The 19,220-nt window shown below is 42.5% G+C and overlaps 1 protein-coding gene across 5 annotated transcripts in view; it reads right to left on the bottom strand.

Moving 5' to 3' along the window:
* The window catches only part of LOC148505546 (dynein axonemal assembly factor 8-like), a 145,884-nt gene that overhangs the window by 117,018 nt on the left and 9,646 nt on the right, over positions 1-19,220 (bottom strand). The gene's annotated exons all lie outside the window — the stretch shown is intronic.

Raw genomic sequence — 19,220 nt, 5'->3', positions numbered from 1 at the left:
ACCGCACCCCTTTATATCCACTGTATTCCCTCTACAGTGGCACAAAATACATATATCCTTGCCGTAGTTCAGTGACAAAGAATAGATATGTTCTACATAAATGCTTGCCTCAGTGACACAGAATAGATGTATTATAGCTATATCCACTCCTCAGTGTCACAGAATAGATGTGTTGTAGATATATCCTGGCCTCTTTGACAGAATAGGTGTTCTAGATATAGCCTTGCCCGTGTGTTCTAGATATATCCTTGCCTCAGTGACACAGAATAGATGTATTCTAGATACAGTCAGGTGCAGGTCTGGGTCATGTTGAGGAACAAACAAAATCTTGGAATCATCTACCCCCTGTTCCTGTATATCAGAGCAGGTTAGATGGTCAGATGACGGGGTCAGGACACGATCAAAAGAGGACATTAAGCGATCAAATCGTTTATCTAATTCGGGCAGTAATAGCTCAAGCCATTAAAGTAGTATCAAACAGTGACATGTTGGTACACAGAATAAATCAAGCTGAACAGTGAGTGACTTAGAAAAATAGATCACTATTATAGTGTTCATTCTAGCTCCGGCGCGAGGCAGGGCGCCGAAGCTAGAGAGGGCACGATATTGCGCGCGTGCGCGTCCGAGAAGGGGGCGTGGTCATTGAAAAGGGGCGTGTCTATCTAGGGGGCGTGCCCGGCACTTACGGACACGCCGGGCAGCCCCCAAACCCTGCAGACAGTAAGAATAGATGCCGGGCGCATGCACCCGGCGTCTATTCTCCGGCGGTGACTGGGTCACCGCACATTTCTTCACCCGCGGGACACTGCGACCCGCGGGTGAAGACGGCTCCCGCAGGCTGTTAGGGCAGGGTGCTTTTTGCCCTCCTTCTGGAGGGCAGGGCGCTTTTTGCCTTCCAGAAGGAGGGCAGGGCGCCGCGCCCCGCTAAAACAGCCTAGTGGGAATGCTACTATTAGATGTAATATGTTATGTGCATCACTAGGTGGCAGTAATACAGCATACAATATTAGAATCACCCACGTAAAATTATATAATACAGATTTTGCAAAGCGATGTGAATGAATGAAAAGTACAAACTTTGAAAGCAAGCTCAAATATACTATTATTATAATAACAAATACTAAGAGATTGATGAAACAAAAGCACACAAGCCTGATTCTGGATACTGATGATGTCCGTTCACAGGACAATGTTAATGGATTGACACTTCAAAGAAGGGGCTTGAAAATTCAAAGCATAAAGGGTCCCTCTTATTTGGCACTAGAGGACTATCCTAAGCTGCTGTAGATGAGTCCAGAATGCTGTAGATGAGTCCAGAATCTGCGCGCCAGACTCCGGTGGAAAAATTTATCCCTCAGAGGAAATATAAATATCATGGGAGTCCTCTCCACCAGGGCAATATGAGAGGCAGGTTTGTGGAGTTGAAAAAGCCCCAAATACGGTGGATTGGAATGGATTTCTAGATCCTCTTGCAGGAGATGAGCTAAAAGGCAGATGCTAGGTGCCCCGCCCGCCGGAATCCCCGAAAGGCTATATAATTAAAATACATCTATTCTGTGTCACTGAGGCAAGGTTATATCTAGAACACATCTATTCTGTGTCACTGAGGCAAGGATATATCTAGAACACATCTATTCTGTGTCACTGAGGCAATGATATATCTAGAACACATCTAGTCTGTGTCACTGAGGGAAGGATATATCTAGAACACATCTAGTCTGTGTCACTGAGACAAGGTTATATCTAGAACACATCTATTCTCTATCACTGAGGCAAGGATATATCTAGAACACATCTATTCTGTGTCACTGAGGCAATGATATATCTAGAACACATCTAGTCTGTGTCACTGAGGGAAGGATATATCTAGAACACATCTATTCTGTGTCACTGAGGCAAGGTTATATCTAGAACACATATATTCTCTATCACTGAGGCAAGGATATATCTAGAACACATCTATTCTGTGTCACTGAGGCAAGGACATATCTAGAACACATCTATTCTGTGTCACTGAGGCACAGATATATCTAGAACACAACTAATCCTTGTAACTCAGGCAAGAATATTTCTAGAACACATATATTCCGTGTCACTGAGGCAAGGAAATATCTAGAACACATCTATTCTGTGTCACTGAGGCAAGGATATATCTAGAACACAACTAATCCTTGTAACTCAGGCAAGAATATTTCTAGAACACATATATTCCGTGTCATTGAGGCAAGGAAATATCTAGAACACATCTATTCTGTGTCACTGAGGCAAGGACATATCTAGAACACATCTATTCTGTGTCTCTGAGGCACAGATATATCTAGAACACAACTAATCCTTAAAACTCAGGCAAGAATATTTCTAGAACACATATATTCTGTGTCACTGAGGCAAGGAAATATCTAGAACACATCTATTCTGTGTCACTGAGGCAAGGATATATCTAGAACACAACTAATCCTTGTAACTCAGGCAAGAATATTTCTAGAACACATATATTCCGTGTCACTGAGGCAAGGAAATATCTAGAACACATCTATTCTGTGTCACTGAGGCAAGGACATATCTAGAACACAACTATTCTGTGTCTCTGAGGCACAGATATATCTAGAACACAACTAATCCTTGTAACTCAGGCAAGAATATTTCTAGAACAAATATATTCTGTGTCACTGAGGCAAGAATATTTCTAGAACACATATTCTGTGTCACTGAGGCAATAATATATCTATAACACAAACAAATCTATTCTGTGTCACTTAGGAGGGGATATATCTAGAACACATCTATTCTGTCACTGTGGCAAGGATATATGTATTTTGTGCCACTGTAGAGGGGAAACAGTGGATAAGGGGATGCTGTCAATATCACGACCGCGGGATTCCAAAGAGGCAAGGATATATCTACAATAGGCATATGCGCCAGACCATCTTTTGCTGGATATGGATTTGGCTCTTATTCGTCATCTGGCTTTGGATTTGCAAACCTGCCGTGACTGGTTTTGGATTTGATTTTTTACTAAAATTGACAAAAAAAAAGCTAAAAATCACATAAATTGGGCTTTTTATTGTTCCTAGAGTATTATTAACCTCAATAACATTAATTTGAAGTAATTTACAGTCAATTTAGACCACCTTACAATATTATTTTCACCATTATTGGCCAAAGACTGCAGTGAGCTGGCTGGTTGGTAAGGGGACACACACCACAGTTTAATGGCCCTTACACCCGGGATGATCAGATATCGTTGTCCGATTGTCCTGCATGTGCTGGATGTTCGATATCGAACATCCAGCAAAATGCACCAAACCCCAAATGACTTAACGACCCGCGATCAACGATCGCGGGTCCCTATAGTAAACAGGCTAACCTGGTCAATATCGACCAGGTTGGCCTGCATGCATGGGCGATGATTGATATCGGCCATCCGTGCCCGCGCATCGATGGTCGTTGGAGGGGGCTATAAAAAAGGACGATATAAATGATCAAACAATATAGTTATCGTTTAACTCATCCTTTTTATCTGACTGTGTGTATGCACCATAAAGCACATTTATGACACATTGCCACACAGCAGTGGCAGAAATGAAAGGTAGTGCAAGATGGAATTGTCCTTGGGCCCTCCCACCCATCTTTATGTTGGATATTAAAAAGGACATGCACACTTTAACAAACCAAGCATTTCAGCGACAGGGGCTGCCACTTTTGGGGCTGAAGTGCTTGGTTTGTTTGAGCCCAAAAAAAACAAGCTACACATTGGCTTAAGGCAACAGCTCTACATTGGCAAGATGTCACCGTCATTGCCATCCTCACCCTTATCAGTGTGTACATCATCCTCACACAATATTAATTCATCCACGCTGGAATCCACCATTACAGAATACTCTGTACTGTGACGTAGTTGCCGGGAAAGGTCTTCCTCGTGGAATTTCCAGTTCATTTTGATGAACATAATCTTTTCCACATTTTGAGGAAGTAACCTCCTATGCCGTTCGTGCTGAAAACTCTCTCCGAGAACACACTGGAGTGTGGGCAGCTTAAGTAATGCAAAGCCAGTTCATACAAGTGCCTCCAAATTGCCTTTTTTTCCTTCCAGTACTCGAAGGGACTCTGTGACATGACTATTTGTATGGTATCATGAAAATAATCCTCCACCATTCTTTGGATGGTGATTGTATCAGATGGAGTTATGGTAGAGGTGTCACTAATGTTTGGCAATTATTTTAGACCTACTGGGTCTTTTGGGAAAGCTGATTTTTTTTCTGGCTGCTGCTGAAGAAATTGAAGGAGACGTCATAGTGCTTGTGATGCTTGCCAACTTGCTCACCAGTAGCTGTTTGCATCTTTTAAGATCTGGGTCAGTTGGAATGAAAGACACAGCATATGACTTAAACCTGGGATCAAGCATGGTTGCTAAGCTGTAGTGATCAGATTTCAAGATCATGGCCACCAGTGGATCCTGGTGAAGCGAATAAAGGACTTGATCTACAAGACCGGCATACTTTGTGGATTTACTTTGTTTAATCTCCTCCTTCAATTTCTCCAGCTGATTTTCCAAAAGCCTAATTAGGGAAATCACCTTACTCAAGCTAGCAGTGTCAGCACTCACTTCACATGTGGCTACTTCAAATGGTTTCAGCACCTTGAACAAGACAGAAAGTACTCTTCACTGTGTTGGGCTAAGGTACATTCCCCCTCCTCTCCCAATGTAATGGCTTGTTGTATAGCTATACACGGCTTTTTGCTGTTCCTCCATCATCTGAAGCATATAAAGGGTGGAGTTCCACCTTGCTACCACCCCTTGCTTCAGTTGATGGCAGGGCAAATTAAACTGCTCTAGCAGGTGCTGTTGCTGAATGTCGAAAATGTCGGCCCACTAACAGCATCTCCTGCAAATCCCTGTTATTTTTTAAAAAACCCTGCACCACTAAGTTGATCGTGTGAGCAAAACAGGAGTTGTGTTGAAATTCACCCAGCTTTTACAATATTTGTGGCGTTATCAGAAATCACAAATCCTGATGAGAGTCCAAGTGTGGTAAGCCATGTTTCTATGACATTAGTTTTTCTAAGAGGTTGTCAGCGGTATGCCTCTTATTGAATCCAGTGATACATAGAGTAGCCTGCCTCTGAATGAGCTGGTGTTGTTTGTTAGATACTGCTTCTGCTGCGATTCACCCACCCAGTGGGCTGTCACAGTCATGTCTATATATTTAAAACACATCTATTCTGTGTCACTGAGGTGAGAATATAGCTAGAACACAATCACATCTATTCTGTGTCACTTAGGTGAGAATATATCTAAAACAGATCTACTCTGTGTCACTGAGGCAAGGATATATCTAGAACACATCCATTCTGTGTCACTGAGGTAAGAGAATATATCTAGAATAAATCTATTCTGTGTCACTGAGGCAAGGATATATCTAGAAGACATGGGCAAGGCTATATCTAGAACATCTATTCTGTCAAAGAGGCCAGGATATATCTACAACACATCTATTCTGTGTCACTGAGGTAAGAGAGTATACAGTCAGGTGCATAAATATTGGGACATTGGCAGAATTTTCATATTTTGGCCTCTATTCACCACCACAATGGCTTTGAAATGAAACAAACAAGATGTGCTTTAACTGCAGACTTTCAGATTTAATTTGAGGGTAATTACATCCAAATCAGGTGAACGGTGTAGGAATTACAACGGTTTCTATATGTGCCTCTCACTTTTTAAGGGGCCAAAAGTAATGGGACAAACTAAACAATCCTAAATCTAACTTTCACTTTTTAATACTTTGTTGCAAATCCTTTGCAGGCAATTACAGACTGAAGTCTGGAACGCATAGACATCACCAGACGCTGGGTTTCATCCCTGGTGATGCTCTGCCAGGCCTCTACTGCAAATGTCTTCAGTTCCTGCTTGTTCTTGGGGCATTTTCACTTCAGTTTTGTCTTCATCAAGAGAAATGCATGCTCAATCAGATTCAGGTCAGGGGATTGACTTGGCCATTGCATAACATTCCACTTTTTATCCTTAAAAAACTCTTTGGTTGTTTTTGCAGTATGCTTCGGGCCATTGTCCATCTGCACTGTGAAGCGCCCTCCAATGAGTTCTGAAGCATTTGACTGAATATGAGCATATAATATTGCCCGAAACACTTCCGAATTCATTTTGCTGCTTTTGTCAGCAGTCACATCATCAATAAATACAAGGGAACCAGTTCCATTGGCAGCCATACATGCCCACGCCATGATACTACCATCACCATGCTTCACTGATGAGGTGGTATGTTTTGGATCATGAGCAGTTCCTTTCCTTCTCTTCTCTTCCCATCACTGTGGTACAAGTTGATCTTTGTCTCATCTGTCCATAGGATGTTGTTCCAGAACTGTAATGGATTTTTTAGATGTTGTTTGGCAAACTCTAATCTGGTCTTCCTGTTTTTGTGGCTCACCAATGGTTTACATCTTGTGGTGAACCCTCTATATTCACTCTTGTGAAGTCATCTCTTGATTGTTGACTTTGACACATATCCACCTACCTCCTGGAGAGTGTTCTTGATTTGGCCAACTGTTGTGAAGGGGTTTTTCTTCACCAGGGAAATAATTCTACGGTCATCCACCACAGTTGTTTTCCGTAGTCTTCCGGGTCTTTTGGTGTTGCTGAGCTCTCCGGTGCGTTCTTTCTTTTTAAGAATGTTCCAAACAGTTGATTTGGCCACACCTAATGTTTTTGCTATCTCTCTGATGGGTTTGTTTTGATTTTTCAGCCTAATGATGGCTTGCTTCACTGATAGTGACAGCTCTTTGGATCTCATATTGAGAGTCGACAGCAACTGATTCCAAATGCAAATGTCACACCTAGAATCAACTCCAGACCTTTTACCTGCTTAATTGATAATGAAATAACGAGGGAATAGCCCACACCTGTCCATGAAATAGCTTTTGAGTTGATAGTCCCATTACTTTTGGCCCCTTAAAAAGTGGGAGGCACATATAGAAACCGTGTAATTCCTACACCGTTCACCTATTTGGATGTAATTACCCTCAAATTAAATCTGAAAGTCTGCAGTTAAAGCACATCTTGTTTGTTTCATTTCAAAGCCATTGTGGTGGTGAATAGAGGCCAAAATATGAAAATTCTGTCAATGTCCCAATTATTTATGCACCTGACTGTATCTAGAATACATCTATTCTGTGTCACTGAGGCAAGGCTATATCTAGAACACACGGGCAAGGCTATATCTAGAACACCTATTCTGTCAAAGAGGCCAGGATATATCTACAACACATCTATTCTGTGACACTGAGGAGTGGATATAGCTATAATACATCTATTCTGTGTCACTGAGGCAAGCATTTATCTAGAACATATCTATTCTGTGTCACTGAACTACGGCAAGGATATATGTATTTTGTGCCACTGTAGAGGGAATACAGTGGATATAAAGGGGTGCGGTCAATATGACGACTGCAGGGATTCCAAAGAGGCAAGGATATATCTACAACACAACTACTCTGTGTCACTGAGGAGCGGATATAGCTATAACACATACTGTATATTCTGTGTCACTGAGGAGCGGATATAGCTATAACACATACTGTATATTCTGTGTCACTGAGGAGCGGATATAGCTATAACATATATTCTGTGTCACTGAGCCAATGATATATCTAGAACATATTTATTCTGTGTCACTGAGGAAAGACTCTATCTATATATACATATATCATTTTTTTAAATATTCTTATTGAGGCATAAGCAGCAGTTACAGACACTACAAATAGTAGATACTACATATGTAACAGATTTACAGGCGTATATTAATTACAATAATACAATGTAGTAACAGGTCATATAATAAAAACCATATATGAGAAAAAGAAAACACAATGCTAGACACAATAAGGAATTCCATTGAGAAAAATCCAAATTCTACAAAATAATGACTACACTTAGCTCAGCCTCACCACTACTATTCCTAATTTATCCAACCAACAAAAATATGGGAAGCAGTCTCCATCCCTTGAGACCTTACAAGAGGCAATATTAGTTATTCAGTTCAACTAGTGAATATGGATAGATAATGCTGCTAGAAAATATTGAAGCTGCCATCTGTTGAAATATAATAAAACAGTAATATTGTTGCGATGTGAATGTAGACACTGCCTAGAAATAATGAAAGTGATATCTGGAAAATACTGGACTTAAGGTGCATACACACTAGACGATATGCTCCCTGAGCGATATCGTCTAGTGTGTCCCCGGCAGGCTGTGCTCAATGTCGTTCATGACATTGAGCACAGCCGCTGAACAATATCATTAGCGATATCGTTCAGCGCCGGGCTCTCTCACCCATTCCCTGACATGCAGCAACCTGACGAGGTCGTCAGGTTGGCCTGCATGTCAGCCCGATGAACGAGGATGACGAACGACCCGCGGGAACGCGCGTCGTCGTCATCGTTCATCTTTTTTGTGTTAAAAATGGACGATAAAGTGGACGACTGAACGATAACGATATCGTTATCGTTCAGTCGTTCACTTTAATCGCCCAGTGTGTACGCACCATAAGAAACTGAAAAGTATTCACTAATATATTATATACAATAAGAATAGCAGTACCAAGAATAGAGGAAAAAAAAGAAAAAGGTTCTGGAGGGGAAAGGAGCAATCCAAACAACAAAATAATAAGCGCCAGACAAGACCATCTTGTTTAAATAAGAAACACAACCGAGATAAGCTGTAATATATTAAAATCATAGGATCGTTTGAGAGATCGTGCCGAGATCGTTCCCCGGTAGGCAGGCCAATAGAACAAATTGTTTACACAATTATTCATGTCACAAAGCCAACGGTGTTCAGAAACAATAATGTAATATACAGTGGAAGGCTTGGGAAACAAAAAGGCTGAGCATCAAAACAGTGTGTTCTGCAACAAGTAGGTACCATTGATGTTTGTGCAGAAGTGTATTCACACTGTTAGCTGGGAATCTCAAGAATTGGGCTTGGACAAGGCCAATACCATCATGTCCCCCCACATCCCAAGTGAGTAATAAAAGGGATTTGTTCTCCCGCAGTGTTTCCGACCCCCAATAAAGGGCTGAGATTTGGGTTAATGAGGAGAAGAGTGGGTTATACAAAATTTGCCCCAGCTCACAAGTGGAAGCCTCCACATGTCTTGCAGTAACAAGGTGAGGAGAAAGTGGTGACTATAAGTTATTGGGTTCGGTGCCTTTATCAGTACCTTCATCTGCAATATAAGCAAATGCCAGGTCTGGGTCATGTTGAGGAACAAACAAAATCTTGGAATCATCTACCCCCTGTTCCTGTATATCAGAGCAGGTTAGATGGTCAGATGACGGGGTCAGGACACGATCAAAAGATTACATTAAGCGATCAAATCATTTATCTAATTCGGGCAGTAATAGCTCTAGCCATTAAAGTAGTATCAAACAGTGACATGTTGGTACACAGAATAAATCAAGCTGAACAGGGCGTGACTTAGAAAAATAGATCACTATTATAGTGTTCATTCTAGCTCCGGCGCGAGGCAGGGCACCGGAGCTAGAGAGGGCACGATATTGCACACGCGCGTCCGAGAAGGGGGCGTGGTCATTGAAAAGGGGGCGTGTCTATAAGATGCGTCCCCTTTTCGTCACTCTTGGGGGCGTGCCCGGCACTTACGGACACGCCGGGCAGCCCCCAAACCCTGCAGACAGTGAGAATAGATGCCGGGCGCATGCGCCCGGCGTCTATTCTCCGGCGGTGACTGGGTCACCGCACATTTCTTCACCCGCGGGACACTGCGACCCGCGGGTGAAGACGGCTCCCGCAGGCTGTTAGGGCAGGGTGCTTTTTGCCCTCCTTCTGGAGGGCAGGGCGCTTTTGCCTTCCAGAAGGAGGGCAGGGCGCCGCGCCCCGCTAAAACAGCCTAGCGGGAATGCTACTATTAGATGTAATATGTTATGTGCATCACTAGGTGGCAGTAATACAGCATACAATATTAGAATCACCCACGTAAAATTATATAATACAGATTTTGCAAAGCGATGTGAATGAAAAGTACAAACTTTGATAGCAAGCTCAAATGTACTATTATTATAATAACAAATACTGTGTTATAAGAGATTGATGAAACAAAAGCACACAAGCCTGATTCTGGATACTGATGATGTCCGTTCACAGGACAATGTTAATGGATTGACACTTCGAAGAAGGGGCTTGATAATTCAAAGCATAAAGGGTCCCACTTATTTGGCACTAGAGGACTATCCTAAGCTGCTGTAGATGAGTCCAGAATGCTGTAGATGAGTCCAGAACCTGCGCGCCAGACTCCGGTGGAAAAATGTATCCCTCAGAGGAAATATAAATATCATGGGAGTCCTCTCCACCAGGGCAATATGAGAGGCAGGTTTGTGGAGTTGAAAAAGCCCCAAATACGGTGGATTGGAATGGATTTCTAGATCCTCTTGCAGGAGATGAGCTAAAAAGCAGATGCTTGGTGCCCCACCCGCCGGAATCCCCGAAAGGCTATATAATTAAAACACATCTATTCTGTGTCACTGAGGCAAGGTTATATCTAGAACACATCTATTCTGTGTCACTGAGGCAATGATATATCTAGAACACATCTATTCTGTGTCACTGAGGCAATGATATATCTAGAACACATCTAGTCTGTGTCACTGAGGCACGGATATATCTAGAACACAACTAATCATTGTAACTCAGGTAAGAATATGTCTAGAACACATATTCTGTGTCACTGAGGCACAGATATATCTAGAACACATTTTTTCTGCGTCACTGAGGCAATAATATATCTATAACACAAACAAATCTATTCTGTGTCACTTAGGAGGGGATATATCTAGAACACATCTATTCTGTGTCACTGTGGCAAGGATACAGTCAGGTCCATAAATATTGGGACATTGACAGAATTTTCATATTTTGTCCTCTATTCACCACCACAATGGCTTTGAAATGAAACAAACAAGATGTGCTTTAACTGCAGACTTTCAGATTTAATTTGAGGGTAATTACATCCAAATCAGGTGAATGGTGTAGGAATTACAACGGTTTCTATATGTGCCTCCCACTTTTTAAGGGGCCAAAAGTAATGGGACAAACTAAACAATCCTAAATCTAACTTTCACTTTTTTTTTTTTTTTTGCATTCTGTTTTTATTAGAGGTTTCAAACAAAGAACGTACATCATACAGAAGCAAAACATTATCAACGTGTACGTGTCCAAATGTACGCAAATTAGAAACCACTTTTTTACATTTCAATAAACACATCACACAGTATAAAGAAGGTAAAGTAAAAAGAAAAACTATATACTAAGTAACAAAAAATGGGGGAACAGGGAAGGGTCTTCATGTTTTAAAAGTAAGTGGTTAGCCAATATAAAGAAGCTGCAGTCTATATTACGGGGTAATTACGGCTGGAAACATATAATTTCTATATTCCATAGAGTTTTTGTATTCCAACCATGGAAGCCAAGTATTAGTGAGAATAAAAGGGCTATTGATGGAGAGGGTTGAAGAGTCTTCCATTGACATGTAGTAATCGAGTCTTTGGAACCAGTCCCTACGTGTGGGCGGGTTACAAGAGTTCCAAAGAATTGGAATGACAGCTCTTGCGGCATTACTCAAATGGCGCAGCAAGGACTTTTTGTAGTATCCCAGTGAGGACTCAGAAAAATTTATTAACCAAAATGCTGGATCAGTGGGGACAGGCGCGCCTAAAATTTGTTGTGAAACGGAAATGACCTCCAACCAATATTTAGATAGCTGTGGACAGTCCCACCATATATGTAGTAATGACCCTGGAGCCCTAAGACATCTCCAGCAACAGTTGGATTTTGTTGGGAACATGGCATGTAATAGTGTAGGGTGTCTATACCATCTCATCAAAATTTTGTATTGCGTTTCCTTGATAATTGAGCAAGTTGAGCTGCAGTGTGCCTTGAGAAATATTGTTTGCCATTCTTGCTCTGTGAGGGTAATGCCTAAATCTAATTCCCATTTTTTAGCCCAAGGAGGTATGATACAGGAAGGGTTGTTAAGGAGTATCTGGTAGATAGCAGAAATTGTGTGGGATGGATCGGTTGGTGAAATGCAAAGTTTTTCGAAAGCAGTGAGATCTCGACTAGAAACATTCATTCTACCCGCAGAGGACAGGTAATGGCGAACTTGCAGGTATTTCCAAAAATCTGAATGAGGTATTGACCACCTTTCCTGGATATCAAGAAATGCTTTGATACCTGACTTAGTCACCAGCTGGCCAGTCCGAAAAAGGCCTTCCCGCACCCAGTTAGGGAATTGATTAAAATCAATACCAGGGGGAAAATCCGGGTTAGCCAAAAAAGAAGTAAGAGGTCCAAAGCGTGAAGAAATATAAGGGAGATTTCATAAAGAATTCCACACCGAAAGGGAAGGAGAAATTGTTGGATGATGGAAATCTAGTTTAGGAATGGAAGGAAGCCAAGGTGTTATTTCAGGGGGAAATTTCATGAAGCGACCTTCAAGGGCAACCCATTGCTTCACCTCTCTATATCTAGTCCACTCAAGAATTCTATTAAGGTGGATAGTGTGATAGTATGCTTTGATATCTGGGAGTTGGAGACCACCCAGTTGTTTTGGTCGAGTTAGAAGAGTACGTTTAATCCTAGGTTGTTTCCTAGACCAAATAAATTGCTGAATTAAGACATTTAGCGAACGGAACCAGGAATCTGGAATCTGAATGGGCAAAGACTGAAAGAGGTAAAGCAATTTAGGAAGCGTATTCATCTTCACCACGCTTATTCTACCCAGCCAAGAAAGTTGTTTCAAATGCCAATGGGAATAGTCCATTCGAATGGAGGAGAGGATGGGAGAAAAATTAATATTAAAGAGATGCGACATGTTTTTAGGAATTTTAACCCCTAGATAGGTAATATGAGAAGGGTGCCAAGGGAATGGGAAAGCCGACTGCAAACCCGAAACTACAGAAGCATGCGCAGACAGATTTAAGGCCCAAGATTTTGTGAAGTTAATTTTAAAGTTGGACAACTTTCCAAAACGGTCAAACTCATGCATCAAGTGAGGCAGAGACGTCACCGGGTGGGAAACAGTAGCCAATAGGTCATCCGCAAAAAGAGCCAGTTTGTGTTCCTGTTCACCTACCATAATCCCAGAAATAAGTGGATTGGCGCGTATAGATCCGGCCAGAGCCTCCATGCAAAGGATGAAAATCAATGGCGACAGAGGGCAGCCTTGTCGCGTGCCATTGTGTATGGAGAAAGATCCAGACAGCTCACCATTGACCCTCACCCTCGCCGAAGGACAGGAATAAAGGGCCAGAATTCTATGCAGTGTCACGGGACCCAATCCCATGTGTACCAGCACAGACCTCATAAAAGACCAATTAATTCTATCAAACGCTTTTTCAGCGTCGGTGGAGAGTAGGATAATAGGGATCTTTGATTGAGTAGTAGCAAAGTGTACCAAATTGAGGACTTTTGTGGTATTATCATGTGCCTCCCGTCCCTTAACAAATCCGACTTGGTCAGTATGTATCAGCTGAGGAATGAGGGGGTTTAGCCTATTAGCTATTAGCTTGGCATATAATTTAAGGTCCATATTTAATAATGAAATGGGTCTGTAGCTCGAACACAGGGAGGGGTCCTTACCAGCTTTGGGGATGACTGAGATGTGTGCCTCTAGGAATTGTTTAGAAAATTGCGATTCCACTGAGATATGGTTGAAAGCCTTCAACATCATAGGGATTAGTTTATTCTGGAAACTCTTGTAATAACCTATGGTTAAGCCGTCAGGGCCAGGGCACTTTCCCGTAGGTGAAGAGGCTAATGCTAACTCTAGCTCACGCACAGAGAATGGAACCTCCAACGCCAGCTTATCTAGAGGTGAGATAGTAGGAAAGGAAATGGAAGCCAAATAATCAAGAACGTTTTGTGAAGTAAGAGGATTAGAGGATACAGGATTAGTATTAGGTAGGTTATAAAGAGAAGAATAATATTGTTGGAAGCATTCTGCAAGTTTAGAGGTTTCAACTTGAGGCCTTCCCCCACTATCCTTAAGTGTGTGTATGAATCCACATGCTCGCTGGGCTCTCAGCGCTCTAGCCAAAAGACGTCCCGGCTTATTACCCCAGTGATAAAAGCGACTTCTACACTTTTTAACGGACAACTGTATGTTGTTCGAAAGTAATTTGCTAAGAATATTACGAGATTCCATAAGCTTATGATAGTCCTCTTTAGACATGGTTTGTTTATGCGACGCCTCTAGTAATTTAATTTGTTGTAAAAGGGTCGAAATCTGTGCGGATTTTTGTTTTTTAATATAGGAGCCCAATTGTATAAGCTTACCACGGATAACGCACTTGTGCGCTTCCCATATTGAGATTGGGGAAGTTTCTGGTAAGTCGTTGTGGGTAATATAGTCAGATAGCGCAGTATCGATTTCGGCTTTACAGTATGTGTCCTGTAAGAGGGATTCATTTAATCGCCACGTCCATTGTTTAGAGGAAAAATGTGGAAGGATCAACGTCAATGAGACCGGAGCGTGATCTGACCATGTTATTGGCCCAATGTCAGCTTCAGCGAGCATGTGGAGGTGTCTATGGCTGAGGAATAGATAGTCCAGGCGAGAGTATGTGTTGTGAGGATGGGAATAAAAGGAGTAGTTACGGCCCGTGGGATATAATGTCCTCCAGGAGTCTGCCAGTTGGTAATTATGAAACAAAGTCTTGACTTTTTTGTACTTAGCAAGGGGATACCTAGGCGCATCCTTAGATATATCTAGTGAGGGGTCTAAGGACCAGTTAAGATCTCCTCCCAAAAGAACAATACCCTGAAGTAGGGGGTCAACCATATCCATTGCAGACCGGAGAAAATCATATTGGCCCTTGTTGGGGGCATAAATATTGATGAAAGTGAAGACCTGATTATATATGTGGCATGTAAGTAAGAGGAGTCTACCCGGAATCAATCTATGTATGTTTACATCAGAAATGGGGAGTTTGCGTGAGAAAATAATTGCGACGCCTTTCGACTTCCCCTCTGGGTTATTATTATAATAGGCAGCAGAATAATGTCTATCACACAAAGACTGAGGGCGCGCTGCAATTTTAAAATGTGTTTCCTGAACCAGTGCTACATCAACTCTATTTGCCCATAGAGCGCGCAACATTTGAGAACGCTTTTCTGGAGAATTTAATCCTCGGGCATTGACGGAGGAGATTAAAATTTTAGTAGGCAGGGACATTATGGATGGCAAAAAAATAATGGCATTCAAAGACCCAAGGGAAAAAAAAGAAAAAACAAATAAAGAAAAAAAAAAGAAAACAACATTGAAAAACAGACATTAACAAGATATGCAAGATAAACAATACTGAAAAACCCGCGACTGAAACCACGGAACAACAATTATGGTCCGAAGTCTCAGTAGTAATATACATTAAGCGGGTGAGGGGGCACAGGGGATTGGTGTCAACTTCAACCTCAAAAGGTTAGCAAGGTATAAAACTCTAGATATAAACATCAAGACATATTAAAGTTTAGTGAACATTACATTATGGGAAAATATAACACTGTCAATATTAAATATAAATTAGCTCTCTATAGTGAACACTATCCTAGAAAAGGGAAATGGAAATACACAATCAGGTAACTTCTGCTGCGGAATGATCTGGGGAAAACCTGTTTCGACGTTGAGGATTCCTGACCGTCTGCCAAGAGGAAGGCCGTGATTCAGTTGAGGGCAAGTCCCATTGAGCTAATGGTTCTTTCCAATCAGGAGTTTCAATTTTCGGAAGGCCCAGAGCAGAACAAAAGGATAATAGGTCAGAGGGGTTATAGAGAGTGTGCGATTTGCCCGAGAGAGTCACCTGCAGGTGGAAGGGGAATCCCCATCTGTACTTTAATTGGCGTTTGCGCAACTCATCAGTCAGTGGGCGTAGAGCTCGGCGCTGTTGCAGAGTGTGCCACGATAAGTCCTGAAAGATGTGAATAACATCGCCATTAAAATCCACACCATCTAGTTGCCTGACTTTCCGCATTATTTCCTCTTTTTGGGCAAAGTAGTGTAATCGGCAGATTACATCTCTCGGGCGGTCGGATGAGGAGCCACGCGGCCGCAAAGCTCGATGTACTCGGTCAAATTGTAGCTTGTCGTTTGGGTTATTGCCGAGAATTTCATTGAAAATCTTTGTTAAAGCATCGATTAAGTTTGAGGGGAGGACATCCTCAGGCAAGCCCCTGACGCGTATGTTATTTCTTCGGCCACGATTGTCCAAGTCTTCCATTCTGGTTTTAAGCGAGAGTAGTTCCCTTGATTGTTGGGCAACTATTGTTGTCAACTTAGACAAAGAGGAATCTGTGTGTTCTTGACTATCTTCTAGGGACGTAAGGCGGTCCGACAGTAAAGAAAGATCTTGCTTAACAGACGCCAATTCCTGACGAAGAGTATTTTGGATGTCTGACTTTGTCGGTAATGTCTTGACGTATGTCAGAAGTTCTTGTATGTCATTGTTGGACTTCGCAGAGGATTGCATTGCTGGGGTCTCCATTGACATAGGGCTAGGAGGATTTGATGGATCTGGTGAAGATGCTATTGAGTCAGAGATAGAGTCTTGTTTAGCAGGAGTTGGCAAGAGAAATGGACGTAGGTCAGATTGAGATGGTTCTGTTCTAGGATGAGGAGTCTCTTTCTTGTGAGCAGATTTCCCGGTTTTGCCCATGGCATATAGGTAGCTGAAAATGTAGGTTAATGATAGGCAGTAAACGTTCGTTTAAATGTTACGATGTCATATGAAAAGTTGAGGCAGTCGATCACCAACCCCCAGAGGCCAGGGGATTATTATATAGCCATTATGGATGTATAACGCCTTGTTTCATGGTAGTATGTTAGAGACAGTCATTGTGGTTAAGAGCCTTTTTTACATAAATATCGCTCAAAAGTGTTGTCGACAAAGGTGAAAAATATAAATCTACTGCCAAGTGCTGTTATGGCATGCAATAAAAGCTATGACCACCGGGGGGAGCACCAGTATCACTGGATCAGAGAACACTGTAATGGAGAATAATTACTGAGTCCAGCACAAGTTAAACAGGATAACGGACACCACAGAGGGTTATACAGAGAAAGAAGGCCCAGTCATCAGAATGTTCCTTAAGGCAGACGACTCCCTGGAGACAACAACCCACACTTATAGTGAGTATGGACTGGGAGGGGTGTTATAGGTTTCAGTTGGGGCTGGAGGCTGTGTACATGTAGCCAGGGGGACACATCCGTGCGGCCTGCAGGGCTTTGCAAGACCCCCTTAAATGGTCACCAAGGAGGGCGGTGGGGCAGAGCCCAGTGTTAAAGCCTCTTCAAAGGGGAAAGAGCTGTGGGCTGATGTGTCACTTCACGGGGCCCAGCAGGAGCCAGCGGCGGCGGCAGCCGCGATTAAAACAGCGCTCCTTAAAGCGGTGTCCAGGGGGCTTATAAGACGGAGTGGGAGAGGCACTCACCGGAGGATCCCCACGGAGGAAGGTAGCGGCACACCCCGGAAGATAGCTGGGGTCAGGAGCGGCAACGTTAGCGGAGGCACAACCCGCGGACCACGGAGGCTCCAAACTCGAGGCCGCGGCTTCAGGGGGAGAAGTAGGCCTCAATCGAGCAGGGGGCTCAAATCGCTCCAATAGTCCGGGCTATGGAGCCAGGGTGGTGTGGGCTCCCACAGGTGTCTGAGCAGCGATGTGTCAAGTGGGTAAGACGCAGGCTCTTCTCTATAAAGGACAGGTAAGGCAGGAGCTGTATAAAGCCACGTCTGTCCACTCTGCCAGTTAGGCCACGCCCCCTAACTTTCACTTTTTAATACTTTGTTGCAAATCCTTTGCAGGCAATTACAGCCTGAAGTCTGGAACGCATAGACATCACCAGACGCTGGGTTTCATCCCTGGTGATGCTCTGCCAGGCCTCTACTGCAAATGTCTTCAGTTCCTGCTTGTTCTTGGGGCATTTTCCCTTCAGTTTTGTCTTCATCAAGTGAAATGCATGCTCAATCGGATTCAGGTCAGGGGATTGACTTGGCCATTGCATAACATTCCACTTTTTAGCCTTAAAAAACTCTTTGGTTGTATGCTTCGGGTCATTGTCCATCTGCACTGTGAAGCGCCGTCCAATGAGTTCTGAAGCATTTGACTGAATATGAGCATATAATATTGCCCAAAACACTTCAGAATTCATTCTGCTGCTTTTGTCAGCAGTCACATCATCAATAAATACAAGGGAACCCGTTCCATTGGCAGCCATACATGCCCACACCATGAAACTACCACCACCATGCTTCACTGATGAGTTGGTATGTTTTGGATCATGAGCAGTTCCTTTCCTTCTCTTCTCTTCCCATCACTCTGGTACAAGTTGATCTTTGTCTCATCTGTCAATAGGATGTTGTTCCAGAACTGTAATGGCTTTTTTAGATGTTGTTTGGCAATCTCTAATCTGGTCTTCCTGTTTTTGTGGCTCACCAATGGTTTGCATCTTGTGGTGAACCCTCTATATTCACTCTTGTGAAGTCTTCTCTTGATTGTTGACTTTGACACATATACATCTACCTCCTGGAGAGTGTTCTTGATTTGGCCAACTGTTGTGAAGGGGTTTTTCTTCACCAGGGAAATAATTCTTTTGTCATCCACCACAGTTGTTTTCCATGGTCTTCCGGGTCTTTTGGTGTTGCTGAGCTCTCCGGTGCGTTCTTTCTTTTTAAGAATGTTCCAAACAGTTGATTCGGCCACACCTAATGTTTTTGCTATCTCTCTGATGGGTTTGTTTTGATTTTTCAGCCTAATGATGGCTTGCTTCACTGATAATGATAGCTCTTTGGATCTCATATTGAGAGTTGACAGCAACTGATTCCAAATGCAAATGTCACACCTAGAATTAACTCCAGACCTTTTACCTGCTTAATTGATAATGAAATAACGAGGGAATAGGCCACACCTATCCATGAAATAGCTTTTGAGTTGATAGTCCCATTACTTTTGGCCCCTTAAAAAGTGGGAGGCACATATTGAAACTGTTGTAATTCCTACACCGTTCACCCGATTTGGATGTAATTACCCTCAAATTAAATCTGAAAGTCTGCAGTTAAAGCACATCTTGTTTGTTTCATTTCAAAACCATTGTGGTGGTGAATAGAGGCCAAAATCTGAAAATTCTGTCAATGTCCCAATA

This window comes from Taudactylus pleione, unplaced genomic scaffold, assembly GCF_031769625.1.
Source record: "Taudactylus pleione unplaced genomic scaffold, aTauple2 ptg000451l, whole genome shotgun sequence".
Taxonomy (NCBI): Eukaryota; Metazoa; Chordata; class Amphibia; order Anura; family Myobatrachidae; genus Taudactylus; species Taudactylus pleione.
The sequence above is the reverse complement of the archived record's forward strand: the minus strand, read 5'-3'. Positions and strand labels throughout refer to the sequence as shown.